This window comes from Myxocyprinus asiaticus, chromosome 25 (assembly GCF_019703515.2).
Source record: "Myxocyprinus asiaticus isolate MX2 ecotype Aquarium Trade chromosome 25, UBuf_Myxa_2, whole genome shotgun sequence".
NCBI classification, from domain to species: Eukaryota; Metazoa; Chordata; class Actinopteri; order Cypriniformes; family Catostomidae; genus Myxocyprinus; species Myxocyprinus asiaticus.
The window spans coordinates 29058454-29074922 of record NC_059368.1 but is presented as its reverse complement, the minus strand read 5'-3'; the positions used below and the strand labels follow the sequence as shown (position 1 = coordinate 29074922).

Here is a 16469-nt window from a genome sequence, read left to right as displayed (position 1 = left end):
GGTAAGTCAGATAACCGCTTGGTACAATTATGGTTAGAAGAATACGTATCATCTCAGAATGCTATTCTGAGATGCAGGTTGGCACTGTTTTGGCGGCACGAGGGGGACCTACACAATATTAGGCTGGTGGTTTTAATGTTGTGGCTGATTGGTGTATATGTGAAACTATTACTTAATAATGCTTTTCTATAATGAGTAAAAACACTTTTATAGTCAATATTTCCCTCAGCTTCATCCAATGTCTTGAATATTTTTTTTCCCTCTAAGCTTGTCACAATGCATCATAGCCAACAGGTGTCTTAGAAGGATCATTTTTCTATCTGAAACAGCCTTCATATCAAGACCACACCTATGATCCCATATGCTGCTTCCTATGCAGACAGCTAACACATTTTTGAGACACAGCCACTGACTTAAAATCTGTAAAGTTGTTTTAGATCTATCATTAGTTTCAACAACCTGTTTAGGCAGAATCCATAAGCAACAAATGAGAATAAATTGGCTTTGGTGAGTACATAATACATGCATTTGTAGGAATTGCAATAAAATGAAATAGCTTTTGACATATTTGGTGTGAACGGCCCCTCACAGACATTAGCAATGTGAGCAAATAAAATCAAAGAGATATAAAGAATGTTTTTTCTCAGTGGAAAATTCACCATCAGAAGTTTAGCTAGGAAGCCATTTTTTTTATTTTTTTTTATTTTTTTATTTTTTATTTTCTTGTATTGTCATAACTCCATGTGGTAACAAATTCCTATAGCATTAAGCCACCAAAATGAATTATGGTCACAATAGAATACGATATTGTGAGTGACTTTCTGTACAATTTCCTTGGTCAAAGGGACAAACAATACTGTATAATTGTACGTAATGAAAGAAGGCAGAATACAGTTTCATAGCTGGTAAGAAATATTTACAGCCAGTAATTCAACATTACTGTCATTGGCAGATTAATTTTGGATCCTGTGTATCTGAGCTTGTCGAACTGGATCCACTGATACTTATTTAGATGATACACTAGTGTCTTTTGCTTTTAGATCAGCCTTCTCTACCTTAGTAACCAGTGCCTGAGATGGCATCTTCTTATATTTTTTGCCCAATGCTCTAGGATCAGAAAGCACCATTTGTGTTCTGCTGAACTCCCTCTGCACTGCTTTCTCTGTGCTGATCAGATTCTGCATTAACACTACACCCCCAGTCACTCCGATGGGAGATGAGACAGGGCTATATCCTAGCACAGATTCCTGTTCCTGCACTGCTGTTTTCACCTGTACTGTCTGCTTAGGAGATATAGGGGCTCCATCAATCACATACAGTGCCTGTTGTCCTCTGCTCAGAGTTGGCGCTGAAATGTTTCTGCCTTGAAGTACCAAACCTTCCATCCCAGGCTTCCCATTTATTACATACAAACCCTGTGTGGGACTCTCAGCTAGAAGAATCATGCTAGGAATTTGCTGCTCCACCAGATAGAGCACAGGCTGCTGCTGCACAATAATGGTCTGACTTGCTTTGGCATTTGGAAGGGTGGCTGATTTGTGGACTGTCTCCTTAACTTCGGTAATGGAGCATTGCTGTTCCTGTTGTGGAGGTGGAGAGGTTTTGGTAACCTGGAGAGTGCTAGTGGTGACAGAGCTCTCACTTTTGAAGCTTGCTTCTACTGATTTGACTCTTTGCTCAATTTTGGGTGGAGGTGAGTAAAGTTTTGGAGGATGGCATTTCTCTGCTAATGTAAGGAACTTTGAACCCAAGTTATTCAGGAACTCCAGGTCATCATCTGACTCAAGAAGACTGCCGCAGCCAACAGAGCCATCAGGGGTTCCTCGACCCTCATATTCATACACCAGAAGACTGTCTGCCAGAGGAGGGTTGTGTGCAGCACAGCTTGCTTTCTGCAAAGAAGAATACTAAACTGTAATTTCGTATGGGTGCCCCACTGTTCACAATTGCTACTCTGAGACATGAAGCGAAATCTTTTAAAATTATTTTTACATTTACACCACATGGCCAAAAGTACAGGTATGTGGACACTCCCTTCTAATTAATGGATTTGGCTAGGCCACTTAATTCCAGTGAAGACAGATCTTAATGTTAGAGCACACAATGACATGCTAAAGAATGTGCTTCCAACATCATAGCAACAGTCTGGGGAGGGCCCACAGGGACCTTTTCTGTTCCAGCATGACAATGACCCTGTGCACAAAGCAAGGTCCATAAGAAACTTGACTGGCCTGCACAAAGCCCAGACCTGAACCCCAGTGAACAACTTTTGGATGAATAGGCCACCCTAATGTTTGTGTCTCAGTGGAAGCAAATCCCTGCAGCCATGTTCCAACTTAAAGTAGAAAGCCTTCCCAGAAGAGTGGAAGGTGCAACTCCATTCTAATGATAATGGGTTTTAAATTAAATGGGGTATTTGGGTGTGCACATTCTTTTGGCCTTATAGTGCATGGATAAGATGCATGGAAACATGGTTAATTTCAAACCTGAGAGTAGTATTCATTTAGAAACTCATCAGCCAGTGCCATATCCTCATAAATGTCATTCTTTTCATGCCTTAGTGATGTAGAATAGTTAGTGCTGCTGCGCCAGTTGGCTGCAAGGGTGCTTTGTCAGGACCAAAACCTGCTGTCAGCTTCTGAAAAACCTCCATTTATTTCCTGTTTGAATGTTCTGCTTTCATTAGTAACAATTGCATGAGCAGTCATCGAGCATACTTTGTTTGAATCCTTGCCATCCTGCCACAGGGGCTTTTGGTCTGTTGTAGGAAGAGGACTGCTGAGAAGTGGAACCTCCTGTAGTGCGAGTACATAAAAAAACAAAATCAAGTTCGCATTACAAACACATGTTGTGAAGATAAAGTATTTTTGTGATGCTTGATTTATACAGATTTGTAAAAGTTCTGTAAATTGCATTCATGCCGGCTCCTTGAATATCTTCATAACATGTATATAGCATGGCATACTATAACACGCAGATTGACTGTCAGGTCCGTTTTCAGTTCTAACATGTAAGGTGGGCCATAGTATTCTTAGGATATGCCATAACGATGTGGGTGATGGGGGCGGTTGGGCAAAGCTAATGATTGGGTGGGCCAGAGCTATTAGAAGGGATGAGACAACACCTTGCATATATATTAATGGATGAAAAAGTACAGTTAAATATGGTGGCTGCAGTCCCTGCTTTATAATTACAATAGCCAATTGCCTTTTTGACAGAGGCATTGCAACAAACTGATTACACTGTGAATTTGGCGAAAGGAGGCCGAAAATTCTGCTGCTGAAATTGGTCTGTGCTTACTGAAATTTGAAACACTGCCCCCAGTGGCCAAAGCTGGAAGTGTTGTTGACCAATTTCCAGATGACATATCCACAGATTGACACAAAAGCAAGTTGTAATTTTAGTTTTAAATGCAGGAATGCATATTTTATTATTCCACAATATTCCACATATACTTTATTACATTTATTACACTTAAACATGTCATATATTCCTTACAGCTAAACTTTCTCTCTCTCTCTCACACACACACACACATACACATGTTGGTGCAGCTATCATTATGAGGACTCTCCATAGACATAATGATTTTTACACTGTACGAACTATAGATTCTATCCCCTTACCCTAACCCTGCCCCTAAACCTAACCCTCACAAAAAACGTTCTGCATTTTTACATTTTCAAAAAAACATCGTTTAGTATGTTTTTTAAGCTATTTAAATTATGAGGACACTAGAAATGTCCTCATAAACCACATTTATAGCATAATACCCTTGTAATTACCAGTTTGTAACTTAATGTCCTCATAAACCACCCAAACCCGCCCCACACACACACACACACACACACTCACAAACTCTCTCTCTCTCACACACGCACACACACACATGTCTGATTTGTTTTAAAATAAGAGGGGAAGTCAGAAATTTTTTGCATCAAATAATACACAGAAATATTGATGACATTAACTTTTTTGTATCTTAATAGGGCAACGAATCCTGGGAGATACAACTCATAAAATCTGAAATATCTCAAATATATAAAAAAATTCCTTTGGATATCTGTTACTCCAAATGATATATAAAGTGACATGAAATTATTTTTTTGGTAACACTTTACAATACGGGTGCATTAATAAGCATTAGTACATGCTTAAATAATGCACAGATAATAATGAGTTAATGTATGTCTCATGATTAACAAAGCCATTCATTAATGATTGCACATCAGCAACTAATAAAGAGTCTGTCTGATTAATATATTAAGTCATATATGAATTGCTCACTAAAGGAAAAATAAAAAAAATTATAGCCTTATGTTGTTTCAAACCTGCATGACTTTCATTTTTTCAATGGAAAACAAAATAAGATATTTTAAAGAATGTGCACTTGGTCGCTCATTTCCACACAATTACAATAAATGGGGACCGGAGCTTTCAAGCTTTGAAAAGGGTGCAAAAGCACCATAAAGTGTATCATAAAAGTGGTCCATATGACTAGTGTGCTATTTTCCAAGTCTTCTGAAGTCATATGATACATTTCGCCTAAAGTCCCTATTCATTGTAATTGCATGGACAAGAGCAACCCAAATTCATACATATTTTTGTGCACCACAGAAGAAAGAAAGCCATATAGGTTTGAACGAGTACATTATGAATTTTCATTTGTGGGCGAAATATTCCTTTAAGAATTTTGAAGAATAAGTTATACATGTGAAGATGTTGCACCACCCATGTACACTACATCTCTAACACTTAAGTGATTCTCATGAAATGAATTAAAACTAGTGTTTAATTGTGTGTTTTAAGTAAAAAACCTAGCTTTATTTTACCATTTATAGGTACCATCTCCCATTTTCCCACAGTCTCCTCCTCAACCAGAACAAACTTGTAAGGTGCGGCGTTAGGATGAACATCCTCATCGTAAGCTGTGACATTCACCACTTGAGTATCATCACAGACTTGTTGATAGGTGCTGGTCAGTGTGGGGCAGTGGTCATTGGAGTCCTCCACCTATTGTCCCAGTAGCAGTCTTAGCTGGCACATCTAAAATATTGAGAGAAAATAAGCAAATATTATGAAGAGGGAAAACTGACCTATACTCTATGTTGCTTAATCAATTACTCAATCAATGGAATATATGCTTCATTTTTGGTCAAAATGTTGAACCCATGACCCACAAAACTACCCACAATATAAAAGCTTCTGTGACTGACAAGAACAATTAGCTAACTGACCAGACCACTTCAAAATTGTGACTATGTAACAATGTTCAAAATGGTTCAATAGGAGAATTTAAGCAAATCTAATAGTCATTGTGTAAACATCTGCATATTTTAGTACAAATTAAAATGAGAAAATTTAGAATAATATACTTTACGTTTATTTACAGAAAATTATTTACAGAAAAAATACCCCACATCATCGTACCTACTTATTCCAAAAATGCTTTAGAAAGTAGTTTAACAGGTTCTCTCTGTTTTCTTTGAATGTAAATATTTGGCCTTCTGAGTTCATATTCAATGCAATGGTGTTGGTTCTAAATGAATATTCTGGGTTCAGTACAAGTTAAGATCAATCAGCATCTTTTTTTGGCATAATATTGTTTACCACAAAAAAGAAAAAAATAATAATAATAATTTCAACTCGTCCCTCCTTTTCTTTATAGAAAGCAGATATCGAGGTTACTGTGAGGCACTTACAATGGAAGTAAATGGGGACTAGCTTATAATTTTATAAAAGCACTTACATTAATTTTCCAGTGAAAACTTGTGTATTATATACGCTGTAGAGTTGTTTAAATCACCATTTTTACAGTCGTTTTAAGGTTTATGGTGTTATGTCGTTATAGCAACGAAGTTCAAAAATTGAATATAACTGTACACAGAAAAGGCTAGTAAGCAATTTCATTAGACTAAAATCAAGTTAACAAGTATATTGTTTGTGTCTTGTGGCTATACTTTTGAAACAGTGAGTATATTAATGTTTATCCATATAAATACGGACTGGCCCCATTTACATTGTAAGTCCCCCACTGTAACCAAGATGTTTGCTTTTTTTTAAGAAAAGGAGGGACAAATTGAATTTTTTTTTGGTTGTTATCAACATTATGCCACAAAAGCTGTGGATTGAGCTTAATTTTAACCAGAATATTCCTTTAAGTTGTTATACACGTTCTACACCTCAAAAGTCAAAATAATAACATGCATTGAATTAGTCAGGAAGGCGTTATTAATTACTGATGAACAATAGTCTTGCCTTGAGTCAAGCAGATAATCTTTGCGATGTAAATTCCATTGACAAGAAATTTAGATTCTCTGCCAGTTTAATCTCAGCTGTCTCCTCATTGATGGTTATCCAGTTATCAGGGTCATGACCTTTAGCATACCTGGGTGTTCCAAATATGATTTAAACAATGACAATACAATGACTGACCAAAGATTACTAATATTATGTCTCTATGGAAACAATGATAAAGTGGTCATTATATGTGTATAAATAACTGACATGAATATTAATTTGACTAAGATAAGCTGTATTTGTTTGTGAGACCCTCCATTATTACCTTGTCTGGGTATTAAAGCTCACCTCACATTTTCAGCTGGTTCTCCAGTGTCACCATCCAAAGCAGCAAATGTGCCCAGCACTTTTGGAATTTCTGCATTACCAGGATCCTCTGACACAGGGAAGTCTTTCACAGAAGGTGAGAAGCTAGGACCATCAGGTAAGTTATTGACACTGATCTTAACTGGGTAACCTTTCCCACTTGGTTTTTTATCTGGGTCAAGTGCTGGTTTTCCAGAAGGTTTGGAGCCAGGTTTTGGTCCTGGTTTTGTCCCAGGTTTGACGTCTGGCTTGACACCATGTGAGGGGCCAGGCATGGTTCCAGGCTTAGTTCCAGGTTTAGGTTTAAGCCCAAGCCCAATATCAGGTTCAGCCCCACCACCTGCATCTACTCCAACGTCCACTCCAGCACCTAGATCCACTCCAGCATCCAGATCCACTCCAGCACCAAGATCCACTCCAGCATCCAGATCCACTCCAGCATCCAAATCCACCCCAGCATCCACCCCAAGATCCACTCCAACCCCTAAACCTACTCCCACACCTAACCCTACCCCAACCCCGACTCCCACCCCTGCACCCAGCCTAGCCCCTGCCCCTATGCCTGCTCCAGCCTCTAGTCCACCCCTGTCCAGACCAATGTCTAACTCTAAAGCGCTTCCATTTATAAAAGGAGCAACATTTGATATAACCAATCTGAGGTCCAATGCTTTCACCTTTTCAAAATCTACAGGCTAAGTGAATAGGCTTGTTCAAGAAAAAAAGATGAAAAGACACAAATAAGATCACATAATGTAACTTCAACAGGAGATGCACAGTGAGTGTCTGAAATGATGATTATCTCAAAAGTTTATAAGTACATTTAAAAGCATATACCTTGACAAGTTTTAGAATTCCTTCATTCATTTTAGGGTCAGTTTCAATGGTGAAGAGATCATCTTCATTTCCTTTTTGAATATCAAAAACCACCAGCCAGTTATCAGTGAATTTCAGATCTTTATCCTGCGCTTTTATTCTCATGACAACCACATCAACCACACCTTCATCAACACTGCCTGAATACTGACAGAAGAAAAACAACAACCTGTGATAAACATTTGATGTGTCGTAAAATAATGCTGGCTCTCATTAAAGCTCAAATTCAGGGATATTTGTGGATCTGACAATCAACATTTCACCTTACCTCCTCCTTCTCAAGAGTGGGTACATTGTCATTTATGTCCAAAATTCTAATTTGAACTGTGCCTGTCCCTGTGTTGCCAGATGGGGCTCCATTCATATCAACCCCCTGAACTATTAAAGTATGTGTCGTGTCTCTGTGAGAGAAATTTTTAAATGCTCAGTGTTACTTTTTACACAAAGTTGTGTTATTATTGTTATCTTAAAAAAAAAAAAAAGAAGAAAAAAAAAAAAGCTACAAAACTAACTAAAATATTAATTTCAGTTTTTGATGTGTAAAATTTGAAGCCTTTACCGCGCGCCTTTATTAGACATTTATACATAACTTGTATCAGTAAACACATTATCTTTGATAGCCCCAAAAACTCTACAAATTTAAAATAAACTAAAAACTATATGTACTGAAAAGCAATAAATAAATTGACACTGGAAAAACTAAAATTAACCATGACCACCATCATGACTGAGAACTAACGGAAACTAAACTAAATTGAAAAGACAAACTGAATAAAATAAAAATTCAAAACTTTAGTAACCCTGGTTGTGATACCTGATATTGTAAATGTTGTGCAGTGTCAGTTTTCTTTCAATTACCTCTCGATCCAGGGTTTTTTCCATTACATAGACCTTCCCAGTATCTCTGTCTATGGAGAACATGTGACCAGATTCCATTGGTGTTTGTTTTACTATACTGTATGCTATTTTGGAATTAATAGTGCCTTCCTCATCTGCATCAGTAGCTGTTATCTGCATGACAGGTGTTCCTGTTGATTCAGAAGAAACAAAGTTGAATGCACAGTATATAGAAAAAATTTGTTCTTTTTATGAAGTATAAAGAGTATAACATCAATCATTAGGGGGGCTGTGAACAGAAATATACATTTATTTGTATCTAATTTTTGTAAGTGATGGCTATGCTGTAACCTATACATGTAACATGCTTTTGGAAGTGCTGTATGTTAAACATATCATTAATGCTATTCAAAGACTTAGTTATTCACTATCTTCTACAATTTTAATCAGTTTTGGAATGTTTGTCAATGCCGGGGTTGCTCTCCTTTTGCAGCTATTTTCTCACATTGATGCACGTTAGTCATGCCAACTGAAAATTAACTCATGATCAATAAGTTAGCCCCGAGCCAGGGCTGTTTTCGGGATGAGCATGGCCAACTAAGTACTCTATGGTCAAGTCCAGTATTTCTCAAGAAGCCAAAAAAGATACTGTTTTTGATAAATATTTAAAAGGTGAGGTGTCACACCTTATATAATTTCTGCACCACTAGTTTTCAAACAGGTTACTCGAAAACTCCCCCTTCTTCCACTGGTTGGAAAAATGAATATTCCCGACCCAAAATCTTTGATTTCAGAAGTTATTTGAAAAAAAAAAAGAAATATAAATAAAAAAAAAATTGGAAAAAGTGGATTGCATGTTCAAGTGACAACTAGCGATTAGCGCTAAAAAAAACACAAGCTTTGGCTTGAACACATAAGCTACTTTAAACAAGCTTCTTTCATAGAATTCATTAACGTGAAGAGGATGTCAGAATTTTCACTGAAAAATGTATTCGTCTTTGGGTTATTTCAGACCAAAACCTATCGTATGCCTTCAGAAGACATGAAATGTGACACACAAGCTGCATGGACTACTTTTTAATATACTTTTGGGTTATTTTTTTAAAGATATGAGTCACTATCAACTGCCATTGTATTGAATAGAAGGATTGGAGTATTTATTAAAATAATTTCCTTTTATGTTCCACATTAGAAAGTTTGAAAAGACTTGATGAGGGTGAGAAAATTATGTTAAACTTTTTTATTTTTTTATTTTTGGGTGAACTATTCCTGGATAGGAATACACACTTAAGCTTTAAATATAGATATAATTGTCATTGTCTTAAGAGAATTACTACAGCTCGTCAACAGACACTGTCCAGTAACGACTTCACATATTTAAAGTCAATGGTGGATTTTACACACCGATCTTGCTGCTTTCCTTCACAGCTCCCTTTTGTAATCTGAATTTTGGTGGGTTATCATTCTGATCATCAACCTTAATCTTCAGCTCAATGTTTTCCTCTGCAATTGATCCATTGTGGAATTTTGCTATTCCAGTCAGCTACAGAAGTGAACGATAAGAAAAGCTGTTTGTATCACATTCTTATGCTGTACAGTCATCATAAATATCATCATTTTATTCTTATGTCTAAAATAATTAGGAGTGTGGAATCTTCTGTGGGAAAGGAAATTGATGTCAGTTAAATGAAGGTGTAACTCACATTGTATAAGGCTGTTTTCTCTCTGTCAAGCAAGCCAGTTACTCTGACAAAGCCATTCTCAGGATTGATAACAAACAAATTATAGGGTGCCTTGTCAGCACCATGACCTGTTAGTCCATATTCCACCATTTGCCTGTTAAGATCTTTATCAGACCGGATCTATAAAAGAGCAAAATGATTTTAAGTATACCTATGAAAATCTGTATAAACTTGAATGTGTGAAGGACACTATGCTAAGTCCCCCTTATACAGGTGTAAAACATCCTCCTGTAACCAGTCATTCACATTTTTCCCCTTAAAATCCTTTTTTTTGTTGTTTTTTTTTTTTTGGTGTGACCAGGGGCGTAGCTGAAGATTAATAATCAAAACAAGCAATTACAACCCGCCCAATATTTATACCATTATCACCCTTGGGTGTGACCCCTGGGTTATGGGTGTGGCCACTGTGTCACTGGCTAAATTCCAATTAAAGGCTTAATTGAGTTGAAGATTTCTTTGTTCCGATCTGGTTATTTAAAGAAGGCTGGCAAAAGAGCCAGGGAAGAATCTGTAGCCAGGACTGCCACCCATTTGTAATGCATCTCTTTAATGCCAGAAATGCATCTCTGGCTCTTTGACTCTAGTTAGTAGATACTAGAGTCATACTAGTTAGAGGAGTCTTGTGTTACCACACATTTCTGAACAGGATTACACCATACTGGTGCCCACACTTTAAACCCTAATGTTTTCATTTCTGGAAAAATCAAGTTGTCCTACTGAAACATTACTTGAAATATCAAGTTTTAGGCTCATAACTCAAATATCTAAGTGTGATGAGGAGGAGGGCGTGGCTGGGCCGTGAGGGTGCACGGCCGGCGCTGAGTCAAATAATCAGCGGGAGAAAGAGATAAAGGGGAGCGGGAGACGCCAGTTCGAGAGAAAGAGAGACACATGTGGCCGCTGTGTGGGTGTGTGCATGGGGATATCCATTATTATCCTGTAGTGACCATTACGATTCAATTTCGGGGACAAAAGCATAGTGTCGAGGCTGCGGTTAGTTTGTGCCTCACCCATCCTCTAATTTTGGGCACGAATTGGCCAGCGTTTTCCACGTTATTATGGGAAATTTGCGTGGATGGATCCCGTAACAGAGCGTTTCGGTGTGGGATTTGTGATGCGCTGGCTGGGGAGGCGGAGCCGGGGCCATCTCCGTCAGTATTACGTCAGGATGATGTAAGGGAGGGGGAAGTCTCGGCTTCCCCAACCTTTAGAGGATTTCCTACAGGGGATTTCCCTCTGGAACAGACGCAAGACTAGACTCTTAGGCACGCCTTCGATCAAGTGAGAGTGATTGATGGTCACCATCTTCAGCCAGACATTGCACTCACCTATCCATATTTTTCTATTATAAATGACCGGTTGTATCAAGTGACGCAGGACACTCAGACAAAGGAAGATACGACCAGTTACTGATCCTGAAGAACCATCGGGAAATGTTATTCCAGATGGCTCATTATAATCTGATGGTGGGTCACTTAGCACAGGAAAAGACACTGAAGCGTCTAATGGCCCATTACTATTGGCCGGGCATTCGTGGGGATGTTCGCAGCTGGTGAATCATCCCCACCCCAAGAGCACCTTTGTGCCCGCTTCCTTTGACAAAAGTCCACTTCTATAGAATTGGCATGGACCTCGTCGGGCCATTAGACAGACGACACATGGGTATTGCTTTGTGTTGGTTCTGGTTGACTAAGCAACGCGATATCCGGAAGCAGTGCTTTTGCGCGACATCTCAGCACGTAGTGTTGCAGAGGCACTCTTCAAAATTATCTCCTGAGTGGGGATTCCAAAAGAAATCCTTACTGATCAAGGCACTTTTATGTCATGTACACTACGCGAGCTGTACTAATTATTGGGCATTAAATCGATTCGGACAAGTGTGTACCACCCGCAAATGGCTTGGTTGAACGGTTTAATAAAACCCGGAAAATTACGTTTGTGCACGAAGATGCTTGGAATTGGGATAAGTGGCTTGAACCACTGTTATTCGCAGTGCAAGAGGTCCCGCAAGCCTCCACAGTTTTCTCCCCATTTGAATTATTGTATGGGTGTAAGCTTCGTGGTATCTTAGATGTCATGAGGGAAAACTGGGAGGAGGGACCTTCAAACACCAAAAACGAAATTCAATACGTTCTTGACCTGTGAAAAAAAAACCACACATTGGGGCAACTATCACAGGAGAAGTTTCTACAGGCTCAAGAACATCAGACCCAGCTGTATAATAGGGGAGCTTGGCTACGGGAATTTACACAGGGAGATAAAGTCCTTGTATTACTACCCACATCAAACTCTAAATTGCTTGCAAAGTGGAAAGGGCCCTTTGAGGTCAGGGAAGTCGATTATGGGGTTAAACACACGGATAGGGTTGGAGCATGTCAGATTTACCACCTCTTAAAACCATGGAGGGATGTGTTAGATGTGTTATTGCCCCTTCCCGGTCGTACGAACCTCATAAAACACCATATCGAAACAACCCCAGGGGTAGTGGTACGCAGTCATCCCTACCGATTACCCGAGCACAAAAAAAGTGGTTAGAGAAGAATTAGAGGCCATGCTAAATATGGGGGCAATAGAATAATCCCACAGTAACTGGGCCAGCCTGGTGGTGCTGGTTCCGAAGAGTGACGACTCGGTGTGGTTCTGTGTGGATTATAGAAAGGTCAACGTGGTGTCTAAATTTGACGCATACCCAATGCCTCGTATTGACGAACTGCCCGATCAGTTGGGCGTGGCTAGCTTTTATTCGACACTGGATTTAATGAAGGGTTATTAGCAGATCCCCTTAACTTCAATGTCCCGTGAGAAAATGGCCTTCTCTACACCATTTGGCTTACACCAATTCGTGACCCTTCCATTTGGTTTGTTTGGGGGCACCGGCTATGTTTCAGTGCCTTATGGACCGAATCCTCAGACTGCACTCTGTGTACGCCCCTGCCTATCTGGATGACATCATTATATACAGTAATGATTGGCAGTGGCATATGTAGCATCTGAGGGTGGTTCTGAGGTCGCTGCGACGAGCGGGACTCACGGCAAACCCCAAGAAGTGCCCAACTGGATGGGTGGAGGTACAGTACCTGGGGTTCCACTTGGGTCACAGGTAGGTGCGCCCCCAAATTGATTAGACTGCAGCGGTTGCGGCCTGCCTGAGACCTAAGACAGAAAAGGAGGTGAGACAGTTCCTGGGGCTTGCCGGCTATTATAGGAGGTTTGTGCCTAATTATTTGGACGTCACCAGCCCGCTGACCGATCTCACTAAAAAGGGAGCCCTAGACCCGGTCCAGTGGTCGGAGCCATGCCAACAGGCTTTTATGCAAGTGAAAGCTGTGCTTTGTGGTGGGCCATTGTTACATGCTCCTGATTTTTTCTCTCCCTTTTGTTCTACAGACTGATGCATCGGACAGGGGGTTGGGAGCAGTTTTGTCCCAGGTGGTGGAGGGGGAGGAGCGCCCATATCACCCGATCAGGAGATTAGAATGGTAAGGATCATCACCTGGCAATGATTGTCTCTAACAGATGTTTGTCATTACAGTGAGAGTGGAGACGGGCTTTAAGAGCAAGCCAGACACCAGTCACGAGAGAGAGAGAGAGACACGTGGCCGCTGTGTGTGTGTTTATGTTTGTTTATGTTTATTTATGTAATTAAAGTTATGTTGACTGTTCTGCCACTTCCGGCCTCCTCCTTGCCCATCCTTTATCTGCTACATTAAGTGCTTTGGACTTATTTTTCTTAGAAATACATATTTTAAGTGTTAATAACGCAAACTTTTATGGTACTATGGGGAGTACTTGGGTACTATGGGGGACTGGGGCTATGGGGAATACACACAATGCCTTGTGCTTGGATTACTTAATTATGTTTCCTTGGTCAAAGGGAAAATAGTTGTATCGTGTGATGCCACCATTAGGGTGATCTGTGTCCCCTTTGGTCAAGTTAGCCCCTGTTTGTTAACATTATTTCAGTTATTCTTTTACATGTTCAACTGATGTAAAGGCATGTATTAATGTCTAAGGAGAAACAAGTTAATTTGATGATTAACCTAAATTCACCAAAAGTTATATTCTTTATTTTTAAAACTGTGTTATTGTATGACTTAAGTTTGAGTCCATTCAATTACAGTTATTAAGTTGAAACAGCAACATTTAAATAACAAATCTCAGTTAAGTCTACTTGTATCTTATTACCTTAACTTAAATAGTTATGTTCATTCTTTGTGAAAAACCAAGTTAACATAAATTACACATGTTTTGGAGACACCATTACAACTGAGGGGACAAGTTTACTCAGTCAACTGAGTAGAGTCAACTTATTAGGGGTTTCAGAGCATGAATGGGGGAAAAAAAGAATTTGTCTTTTTCTGCTGAGTCTCACGAAGATAGATTGCTCAGTATGTAGGACATGAAACAGGTCAAAATGTGAAGAAATTTAGAAAACAGTTGAGCTTTAAGAACCAATAGATCCAGTTGTCATCTCAAGTTTATGACAACAGAAACAGCAAAAGCTTTGACCACCCAGTGCAATAGTTTTGACCATCTGTGTATAGTTTTTAGGCCAACATAAAATAAATGAATAAATAAATAAATAGTAGTATCACACAATTAAAAAAAAAAAAAAAAAAAAAAAAAAAATATATATATATATATATATATATATATATATATATATATATATATATATATATATATATATATAATGGAGAAATAAAATGCTTACTTTTGCCACATACGCCTCTTTTCTGTAGTCAACATTCTCAAACAGTCTTGTTGGTGGAAGAATCCATTCTTGTTTCTTTCGACTCGATCTGCTATGGGTTCTCGATGCCTAAAGAATTTTTAAAAAAACATTACATTTACAATATTACATCAAGTACACATGTAATGCTTTGACCATGACGCTACTTAGTGTACTTATATTTATGAATTTGTTTTTATCTTATATTTATATTATATTAGTATACTTTGTTTCCCATATACATTTAACTATGTCTGACCTGTGTAAAATTATCTGTATTTAAATAATCTGTGACTTTATCAGTGGTGAACTAAAATCTGATTATCAAAATACAGAACAAAATTAAGGATTTTTTTCTAGTCAGATCAATGTTATGTACAATGTCAACTGTTTACAGCTTGCAGCTGTTTATGGTTTGCTGAGAATAGTTCCACATGCCATTCTTCAAGTGTGCTGAATGCTGATGCTAACAACAATTTACAGAGATTCTTATGTCAGTGATGCATCCTTTGAAAGCTGTTTTCCTTATTCTTTTACACACTGGCACTCTATGCTTGTGAATGCTTTTGTGAAGTATTTATGATCTGTGTGACACTGCACCAGGTGTGTCCATAGTATTTCTTCATAGGAATTAACAGAACTGAAGACAGTTAAAAGTTGTTTTTTTTTCATAAAACATTTACAGTATGAGTCTTGATTAATATTGCCCTTTTGGTCAACCAACCCTATCAGCCTTATTAATTACTTTGAATTTTCAGAAGGTCCAAAATTTAATACCAAATAAATAAATAAATAAATATTGTTTCATAATGTATCTCATTAAATTAATCATTAAAATAACGTGTTAAATTTGCAATTTCAAAGAGATTTATTTGTTTTGACTGATTCAGTTAGATTTATGTGTTTATAAGAGATTATTCAATGCTTAGTATTCTTTTAAATGAATTTTGCCAAGTGGACTAATGCAAACTGTCTGTTTAAATGTTTCTCTTTACTGTAAATTGTACTAGTTCATACTGTTCCAAGTATGTGCTGAGGTGAGAGTAATGCATTTATGTTTTTTTTTTTTTTGTCTTCTATAAGAACCTGCTACTATAGCAGTGAACACAGGTTTAAACTTGAGATGATGCCCACAGGCATTTTTCAATACTAATTGTGATAAGTGGCAGACACTTCTCACTGCCAATGCTTAAGATAGCAATAGACCACATCAATTAGTCTTTGACTATTATAACACTCACTTTACTATGTTCTGGTGTAATTGTTTGATCAATTACATATGGATTTACCAATATAAACATACGACATCTTCGAAGAACTGATCAGACCCAATTTATCATTGAACACTGCACATAAAATTCATAGTTGAAACTGATGAAGTGCAGAAAAGCAATGAAAAGTATGTACAGTACCTTAAAAATAAATATGCTTTATTATAACCTGGAATCGATGAATTGCTATTTTCTGTGAGAGAAACTACATTTTGCTGAAACATCATTTTGATGTCAAAACACTTGATGGTTTGGTGTCACTTACCACAATCCTGCACAGCAGAAGGACCATACATATTCTTCCAAGCCAAAGAGGAGACATGAGATTTCAAGGTCTGAAGTAAGCGGCCAGTCCTCGGTTCTTTATCTTCTCCTGGCCTTGTTCTTCATCCTGCAGTCCTAACCTGT

The 16469-nt window shown here is 38.3% G+C and overlaps 1 pseudogene; it reads right to left on the bottom strand.

Annotated features, from left to right (window-relative positions):
* Positions 1 to 1004: 1004 nt before the first annotated feature.
* LOC127415991 (desmoglein-2-like) lies at positions 1005 to 16383 on the bottom strand (annotated as a pseudogene).
* Between the last annotated feature and the right edge of the window lie 86 nt (positions 16384 to 16469).